This window comes from Ptychodera flava, chromosome 8 (assembly GCF_041260155.1).
Source record: "Ptychodera flava strain L36383 chromosome 8, AS_Pfla_20210202, whole genome shotgun sequence".
Taxonomy (NCBI): domain Eukaryota; kingdom Metazoa; phylum Hemichordata; class Enteropneusta; family Ptychoderidae; genus Ptychodera; species Ptychodera flava.
Genome location: NC_091935.1, coordinates 28,836,440 through 28,846,931, shown reverse-complemented (window position 1 = coordinate 28,846,931; position 10,492 = coordinate 28,836,440). Strand labels below are relative to the sequence as shown.

The window sequence follows — 10,492 nt, the reverse complement described above, 5'->3', positions numbered from 1 at the left end:
TTTGAAATACTTTATGAACTGTATTGGCATTTTTTCATTTTCGTTCTTCTTTTCAAATATACTTGTCATTGAGTGATCTGTTGTACTGCAAGTTAATTCGCTGAAAATCTGAATAGTATGGAAAAAAAAAACTTAGAAGAGTTGCATGATCAGAGTTAGATTGACACTATGGAACTTCTGGTACTTCATGTACAATAGCTATCAACTGTAAGTCGGCAAGTTGCAATATTGGAGTCTCATCTACAGATATGCTCAAAAGACAGCCTTTATATGAAGCCTCCACCAATAAAATTACTGTTTTACTGCGGTCAAAACGGAGCACCCGATCTGAAGGCACCGTTCTACTTAGCGTGTGCATCATGCCAGATCATTTGAGCAGAAATGATTACTTCAGGGGGCGATCCGAATATCTTGATATTCTAATGCAATTGTTTGGGGATTCTATTAGACTATACTGGTCTCACAGACTGCCACCAGTCAGGCCCTTTGTGGCAATCAAATCAGGCAGATAGTGACAGGTTCAACAAAGGCCGGATATTGTCTCCGCACAGCGACAATGGCAACACAGGCACAGTTACAAGTTAATGAACTTTCCACGCGCCCTAGTCAGTTTCTTTCCTGTAATTTTATGTCTGATTTCTCTGTCCATTTCGGTTGAAAAATGACATCAATCAGGTGGAATTTACAATACACATATTGGGAACTACTAACAAAAATACTTTCTTTATTTTATACTCAACAACAAAAAATTATCACTCTGTGAAAATGAAAGTGGTGGGATAACAAACAAACAAAGGTAATCTGGAAATAACACTTCTTATTTTCTCTGTTGCAGCTCCGTGTGATAAAACGGAATCACGATATTGATGGAGAAACTCAGGATCCAGGCGATGGAAAAACTGATGAAACTAACATTCTTCGAACAGCTTGGAAAATTGTGTGAAAGGAATACAAGTTTTGGGAAAATCACAAAGACAGAGATCGAGAAAGGACTTATTGACCGGAATTGAAAGTTTGCAGGATAATCACACAAAAAGTGACAAATGGATGCGTATAAGAGGATGAAATCTCCTTTAATGCCAACCAGGATGTGATGACAGTCTCTTGTGAAAACGATATGATGCTAGATCTCCAGCCAGTTAAAACTGACATGGATGATTAAATGTTCCAGACTTGAAACAGAAGCCATGGACTGCAAAAAATATACAGAGTAAGTATAAAGAAAGTTGAATTCACAAAAAAGTGAACTCAGAGTTGTGAAATGAAACAAAGCAATACCAGATGGATGAGTGAAGAAGTCAGTGTTGAAAGCAAAGAAGATGGAAGGCAAGGAAACTCAAACCTTAAAACTTTGAGCGCCAAAGTCAATTTTTGTCACCTTATAAAATATAGCTCAGTTAACTTTTGTCAGATTTTTGCCAAAATTTTGATAAAAAACTGTGGCTGATGAAATATTGTGTACCTTTGGTCCAAAATTATCAGAAAAATTACAGAAAAGTTCATAAATATTGGTAAAATGTTGCACTAAAATTTTGGTGGGAAAAAATACAGCCATCAAAGGGTTACAGCTGACGATATATCAACGGACTGCAGGTTGATGTACATTGTATGGCAAAACTGCATGAGTATCATATCACAGTACTTTCCCAGGTGCATAGAAATTAGCACATAAAAGAATGGAACAAATCACTTATTGAATCATAGATGTTGTTTGCGACCAAATGTTTGAGAAACAAGGTCCAGAAAATGTAATGAACACTGAAAAAGAGAATTTTTACAACACCTTTTGAAGTTTGGATCTATACCTCCTATTGCAATGTTGCAACAATTCCATTGAAATATAGAGCAGGGATGATCTTGAAGACACTGAAACAATCCAAGACCAGATCACTGTTTACCTTCAAAGAGACAGTAAAAGAAATCGAAGGAAAGACACAATATGGCATTATCAGAGAGATATGATGAAAAGAATAGTGCAATGATTGGCAGGTGGGGTAACTGAGAGTTTTGTGGCTCCTGAAGTGATCATAGCTTTTTGCTTCTTAATTCACACAGTGAAGATTCTCAGTTGTGAAAAACTAACGATTGGAGGGAAAAGAAATCAAGATGTGGCTTGACATTTGGATCGGAAGAAGCTACCCAGGACGAAAATGAACAGAAAAGGTCGAACTGACATGGAGTGCATTGAATCAATCACTGTGAACAATTTTGGCAAGATAGACTGCTGTAAAATGTACCTAAGCTGGCATGTCAAAGTGAAGGCTTGTATGGCAAGATGGATGACTGGGAAAGCAAAATGGGGGAAAGTGACTGGGAGAGGGATAAAGGAACCAGCCGGCATCCACGCAGGACATCACTGCAGGACATGGAAAACACAGTGGAGAGATTACACCCACCGGCGGCGCAACTTCAGCACGGTGATTGTAAACACACTGAAAGGATTCAGAACTCGGTGAGAAGTGAGAAACGTTAAATGAAGTCACCAAAGGAGGTATGATCATGTACGACAGGAATAGAATCACAGTGAACACACACACAGTGTGAAGACTGGTGCATGCGCCAAGTAAACACCTGGTGAACAGGAAAACCAATGAATAGAATCACGTGAAAACAGCAAAGTCGACATTTACAAAGACTGGTGTGGATAGTAAGTGAAAGCAGAAAACACCTTGCCATGTAAAAACAAACACAAAACAGGTGTCATAGGAACAACAAGAATTATTCTTATTGACACGAAAACGGAATAGGTTGACATCCCCAAAAATATGGAAAAAATAAAAGTATATTTGATCAGAAATGATATGACATTACAGTGAGTTATGACAGCATGAAACATGGTGTGAAAGAAGCACACAGAGAGTAGAGTCTGATCGCAAAGGAGAATTTCTTTGATAGGATGACGAACACAACAAAAATGGTGGGAAGATGGATACTTATAGATTGACTAATAATGGCTATAGGCTTCACCAAAATAACATCATGTGTCAGTCTGGGGGACAACACAATGAGAAAAAAAAAGAAAATCGCCGGACAGCAAGACTGACAGTAGTGAAATATGACTGTAGGAACATTGCTATGAAATAATAATCAGCATTGAATATTAAAAGCTGTCCCAGTTGCAATAACAATGGGATTGAGTTAGTGTGAAGAAACTTGCCTTCTGAATTTCCCATATGACCTGAAAATCTTTATTTTTCACGGTAATGTCTCTTTTTACAGTGGGTTAAAAAAACCTATATGCACTGTTTGTGGGACATATCTTCACTTATGTTAAATAAAGGTATGTATGTACGAGATACCTACTCATTTTGCCTTTTGAGTTGTCCAGTTGTTTCTAACATATTTCAGTTTAATTCAATTGGGATTATAGAAGGGCCGAAGGCAAAAACGAAACTGGCCATCAACCCCTGGGTGAAGTCATTTCAAAAAGCCAAGTAGTCTGCCATATTGTTTGTGAAAATGGCAGAGAAGTAGATTGGATTTTGTGTGTCAGTATACTGACCGTACGGGGAGTAACAACCAAGAGTGTATCAATGTACTTGAGTGTTGATACATGTATGTGAGCTTAGATCAGCTGTTCAGACATGGTGGCTGTGCTAATAGAATGATAAATGCATAATAAAGAAAGTGGCTGGCATTGAGATTTCATTAGTGGCCTTGAACCACAGCAACACCTTGTCTTGTAAGTAGGAGTCCTTAACCCATAATATGTGGTTGTAAAGAAACTGTACCATACACATTTTGAAGTGCACACAGATTTTTGTGGTCAAGCGTTTGGATATGTTTTTAACTTCTAAAATACCTGAAAGTGACAATTGCACATTTCACATCAGTATATTGTACGTAGAAATTCTCATCACTGATCACAGAGAAATAACATACTGTACGATTTAATCTACAAGAAATCAGGTGATAGCTGAATTTGCATATTTCTTTGGCCATCTTGTAATCACTTAGTTTTGTTTCGTTTTGATGCCCGCTCAAATATTAACCAAATAGCCAATCTAGATTCTGTTTCATGACATGAGTGACAACTGGGCCATCACACCATTACCATATTGTACAAGGACGGGAAGTCGGTAGAAGTAATATGCCATGCCAGTACGTACCTGAAGAGCTAAAATGTCTTACATACTGGTACCGCCATGACAGAACTGCTTCGATCATACAGTATATTGTTCAACCATCATATTGATATTTTCAAGCACATGGCTACGGACAACCACACTGAAAAGACAGTGTCAGAAAGAGAAACATTATTGGTAAGTCTGACGACAGACATATCAATTTTTTTTGGCTCTCGGCGCTTTTGTTCACATCACTTGACATAGCGTTTCTCCCTGAAGTTATTAAATCCACCTGACAAAATATTTCAACAAGAAATCAAAATGTCAATATACCAGGCTAGAATACGCTTATTCTCATGCAGTCTCACTCAGCTGAGATGACTAAAACATGTTGAGAAAAAATAGATTTGCCTGTCCCGTGGCAACAACCTAGTCAGTAGACTTGACATCATAACATGAATTCAGATGAACTTTCTGTTGCATCGCTTCACTGTTCACTCATGTCTATATGTTTTTTTTGTGTCACTTTTTTTATTTTTGTTTGTCTTTCCTGAATTTATACGAACCATGAAAATTAAAATCTTGTTCTTGGAATGTTAATCTTGTTTCATTATTCCGATACTGGCTGATAAAATAGCCCTCAAGCATATTGACTGATCGTCACACACCTTGATCATTTTAATCAAACAGTGTCCTTGATGCAGTGACGATGAAATTGGGAGACTCCAATCTTAGACTAGCCTTCTATTACAGAAAGATATATTTCTCAACAATTTCAAAATGGCACTTGTTAGGTGTCCATGCTTAGAAATTTCTCATAGTGCTGTATGCTTGTTTTTTTTCAGCTGATCAGAAAAGTGTGACTTTGCACTTCACTATTCTATATTATATCATATCAGTATATTGATAGCACAAATACAGCAATCTGATTGGTTGAGATGTGAAAATAACCGTGCGATATTCACGATATAACACAGTTGCAACATTGCCTGAGCTCTCAGCCAGAGAAAAAATTCCTCGTTTAACATTTCACATCAGACTTCATTATACTGTTATGATATAACACAAAATAAACCACCTAAGCAATGGTATACCATTTGGTTTGACCAGTTCACCCCATTTATGCACTTGCTACAGTTGATGCGTATATGTAGTGCACTGCTAAAAATCTTGTGATATACTGTGGCTTGATGTACAGCTTAAGCATTTTCTGAAAATAAGATATTTACATTAAGCTCCATAATCAGTTTCAAAAAATATGCAAACTTACTAAATATAATTTCACTCTAATTTTTTTCAAAAATAGTAAAGATTACATAAAGTATTTGTTTCTATTCCTTGGTAATGCATACATCACATAGGAGAAGGAGACAGTTGCATATAAAATCAGAGCGAAAGATGTGAAACAATTCACTGACTCTAAAACCAAGTCTGAGTCAAAGTGAATAGGCACAAAAAATTACAGGTCTGATTTGAATTTTATTGGGACAGTAAAATCAGAGATTGAAAGCCGGCAGTTAGCAACCATGGATAACTGTGAATGAAATGTACACAGAAAGGAATCCTGGAAATGTATCTCTAAATGGGCATGAAATTTAATAGTATTTGCATAAGCATGGGAGAACTCCAAAATCCACTCTCTGACACACAACACCAGCAGGTGAATATCAATATTTTGCCAGGTTGTCTGGGATGCGTAACTGGCATCATAGAAACGTCATTACCCACGAAAATGGATGAGTAGACCCGAGTTGAAGTTCAACTACAATGTAAAGTGGAAAGTTAATCTATGGAGGTTAATGGACTTTTTGATTCCATGAGTTCAATCACAGCAATTTTATTTTGGAAGGAAAGATTTCTCTTTTGTCCGCATGTTTTTTTCCTTGAAAGATGCAAAGTAGATGTATCAAGGTGCATAGATTTGCACTGAGCGAAGTACGGATTTTATTTTTATTCAGGGGAAAACAGGAACAGTCGGTGATCAACGTGATTGTAATCTCAATGCCCTAATCTTGACCTTTCAGGAATGAGACATGAATTTAACAATAAGAGCAACCATGTTTGTTTGCATATAGGGTCACATCATGTCCTCAACTCATAAATCCTGACAGAGGGTACTCTCTCCGTGATTTTGACAGTCCCTATATGAAGTGAACGCACATTATGCCTTGCAGTTCAGAGCCCGGGTTGAGCCCATAGTATCAATAGAACTTTCAAATTTGGAGGAAAACGATAGAACTTAATAGCCATATTAGATTCCTGTGATCAATCACGGTGGAAATTCCAAATTTGACACTAACTGCTCCTTTCTGGTAACATCGCTTGAACTCAAACAATACCAGTGACAGCCAATCACTCAGCTCCGGCTCTGAAACATCCAAATGTACTAATTTCAAAAACATCTAGTCAATCAAGTGACTCAACACTGTGTGCTGTTATTGCACCGATATGCCGTGGAAATCAACTCCGCTTATTTTCCATCTCATGGTTTTGTTGATACAACACGGCGGGCCTCTCATTTCCTCACTCTGCAAAGAAAGCGAGATTACGTTTGTGAAGACAGTGAGTTCAGTCGAGTGAGCAGTTGAATTGACCTTCCAGATGAACCCAACTACATTTCAAATAATGTTGATATTTCAACTGGATATGGCTGCCGAGTAATGCAATACCGTCGGCAGACTTCCTGGAAAGTACATACGTGTGATCATATATTGGATCATATTGACAGTACAAATATTCTTCCCATTGTTCCGATGTCTGTCCCAGAAAAAAAATAAATACGCACACATTCTGTATGCATGTGCATGCAGACAAGTACATCACTGCTTCAAAGCACTCAGGACATGACATTTACGCAGCTATTCCAGTAGACTTGTTGACAGATAATTACGCATTTTTCTTTATATATTTCCAGCTCAAATTCTTGGCAAATGTTATGGGCAGCAGTGAATAAGTTTTCCTTATAAAAAATCATGATTATCGCTGACAGAACTTTGTGAAAAAAGTTCTAAGCGTAAGGGTTTCTGAGAATCATAATTTTTGTGAACATTTTATTTCATTTTATTGAAATCTGCAGCATTTTGCCAATAATGTACCAACAAAAAATACTGCGGGATATGTTTCATTTTCAGCATGTTGGGTATATACGGCTACAATGTTAACATTTTTTTCAATTTTTCATTTCTTTTGATGAAGCAAACCAAATGCACACAAACAAGTTTACACCGCATCTTCACCTTACTAGAACTGTTTCCACAAAGACTTCTAATATCCACATCATTTCACCAACATTTGTCAGGCTTTCTGCCAGAAAGAGTAAAGAAATATTTTAATGATGATTTTTTCCACCCAAACATTTCACTGAGTGATAAAATTGAGGTGTTAACAAAAATGCATTCAATCTACGAATACGCATACAAAAATTCTAATCACGCAGCAAAGGTGTTTTTTCCCATGGCATGCAAACTTTGCTAATTTACGTCTTTCCAGAAAGGGCAACTGGTAAAGAGAACACTGCCAATAATAACATAATTTTGGTCGGCGTAAAAGTCAAGTATATTAATCATTAGCATCAACACTGACGTGTACTCTCTGTCTGGGTAAGACCTTTTTCCTCTCTTTTTTAAACGAATCCCATCATTGCAAAGTGAAAACATTGAAAGGTAATCAGTGTTACAAACTATATTGAACTTTATTCCATAAAGGAAGACTATAAGCACACTGTACCTGTCTGACTTAATCTTTTCGGTTTGTTTACTTGACAGTCAATTCAAGTTAGGCAGTTCGGATATCATTGAGAATTTATTGCATATGTCTGCAATGGGTGACTATATTGCCCATTGCATTTTAATAGTTTTTCCTGTTTTGCTATTTTTTCATGCTTAGTTCATCACATTTTATAACAGTACACTTGGACGATATATTTTATTATTTCATTCAAGCTTTGTATGCAAATGTCAAAAAAAGCATCATTTAATACACTGGGCCACAGAAACACATGTAAGTATAAACACATGACAAACGCGGTAGAGACCCTATACATTGAACCCAGGCATTGAACCAGTGAAAAAGAATTGTGCCATAGAGAACACAAATACAGATTTATAGCAATGTCTAGAACTAATAGTATTTTCAGAAATGAAGCTGCAGACTGATGCAGCTTCTGCAATTGATATCAATGCATTTGAACTTTGAGAAGCAGGCCACTTAAATATTAACCCAAAAACAGATTTGTTAAAAATTTTTCAGATGGTTCCAATTGCTGTGGCTTTCATATTACTAAACTGTCAAAGGCATTCAGAGCCTGTCAACTTGGCAGACAAAACAGTTTTGATTGACAGCTTCAACCAATGATAGTTACCAGTTGTCATCAATAGCAAGTTTATTTGATAATGATTTGGGTACTCCAAGTCTAGTTCTCTAAAAATTATGTAGCACAGCTTCTAATGTGATTGGAAGATTGATTGATTGGGGGGTTTTATCTGGTTCAGTTGGGTGACCTGGTATCTGCTGTTCATTTCAGATCTGTCATTGTTGCGTATTCTCTGTGTTATCCTTTCACCACAAAATTCTGGAAAAGACCCTATTACGTCCTGTTGAGGCAAAGTTCTACTTTTATAGACAGACAAGGGGGTAAATAGGTCAATCCGGTCACTTCGTTTTCCGGGAATCAATTTCATCCCTTTGTTTCCATGTAATTCAAGATATTAATTAATGCTGGTTTCTATTTCACATTGCATGTAGTAGGTTAGAGAGTTTCCTTTTTAAACCACTGAGGGCAGTCTTCGCCCGAGCCGTGTGTTATCACAGTGTTTGCATACAAACAATGCAAAACAAAAAAAAAATGTGATAATTACAGATGCTAATTTTTGTTTTCAGTGATGAATACTGCTCTAATCCTCTCAAGAGATTGGGCCTATTTTTCAATGCCCATTTAATTTCGAACTTTAATCCCTGAAGTTAATGCAGTTAAGATACATCAGAGCATTCTCACACCTTTCATATCAGTTGTCTATTTCCCAGTCCCAAGTGTCCCTCCCTTGTCATTGTTCACACAAACGAGACTGCATTAAAAAATGTAATAGGCACACTTGCACACACACACCACGATTTTTTAATAATCTTTATCTGCAAAACCATAATAATAATTCATGGCTGATAAAGGTACTGTCTGCCAGGGGTGAATAAGATAAGGAAGCTATAGGAAAAAAAAAGGCTTGTGAAATTGTGTTTCATCGCTGATACAGTCAGCAAACGTAGCAATTTAGAAGTCTCTGATAGACTGGCTGTGAATATGAATAACATGAGATAGACATGGCGAAACAGTGAATTCTAATCCTCTCTACTTCAAACAACCGACGATAATGTTCTAGTTTTTTATTCTGTTCCATTTTTTTAAAACGTTCCGTCTGAAAACTGTTTTTGTTATCAATGATACGCAAAATTTTCCTGGAGGCGATGCATGCCATTAAGTCATTTTTTGCCATTTTTGGGGTTAAATTTCCTTACTTGTGACCTCTGACCTCGGCAAAGGAAGGAGGGTGGAAATATGAATTGCAGTCAGTAAGGTCAGGGTTTACATGTCATTTTTCCAAATTACATCATCACTCATATTGAAAGTGAGACAGTGGGAAAATGGGATGTCGTCCATCTGAAACGAAAATGCGTTCACTGAGGAAGTGTATTGGTTTATCTTAATGTGAAACGCAATGCCATCTTGATTTTTGTTGAGAGAGAGAGAGAGAGAGAGAGAGAGAGAGAGAGAGAGAGAGAGAGAGACTCACAACTATGAAGGATATGAAGATGGTTTGGTTCTGAGACCCGTCAAACACGCACACAAACTCAATCAATCTGTGTAGACTCCCATGTGAGGGTTATTCTCGTGGAGCCCTGTGTATGATCAGGTGGAAAGGTCCATTGTCTTGCTAGTTGTCTGCCAGAAGATAGATTGTTTGCTTATCAAGCAGCTCAGGCCCTGTTTCCTGATAACACTCTATCATTTGCCTCTACTTTCAACAAACCCCCACAATGATTGTAAATTGTCCCTCTAGTGTTTGCATGTCAACTGCCGCCTTCCCCTGTCACTCATATATCAAGACGTGAAAGCCACTTTCTCTCTCTTTCCGAGATGGGTGTCATTGTAGCATCTGAATACTAAATGAGGAGAGGGAAGTATTGTCATTTCGAGATACGGCAACTCGCGTATCAATGTGCGGTTGCATCATCTATGTGAAAACATCTCGCAACTTGTTTTCATTTTTCAATAACAAGAAAAGAAAATAGATCATCCTTCTTTCGTGAATGGCAAGTGAATTTTGAGAAAATGTGCGCATACCGCCCGTGAATCCCCATGTCACTTATTTTCCACGTCAGTTTGTTCAAAAATCCACACAAATCATGTCCAACCTCAGCTGGTTCTAAAATTG

At 37.4% G+C, this 10,492-nt stretch overlaps 1 long non-coding RNA gene across 1 annotated transcript; it reads left to right on the top strand.

Annotated features, from left to right (window-relative positions):
• Positions 1-472: 472 nt before the first annotated feature.
• On the top strand, positions 473-3,295 carry LOC139138968 (uncharacterized). The gene is made up of 3 exons (XR_011553700.1): positions 473-605; positions 836-1,210; positions 2,056-3,295. It is a non-coding gene; the product is annotated as an uncharacterized lncRNA (long non-coding RNA).
• The last annotated feature ends 7,197 nt before the right edge of the window (positions 3,296-10,492 follow it).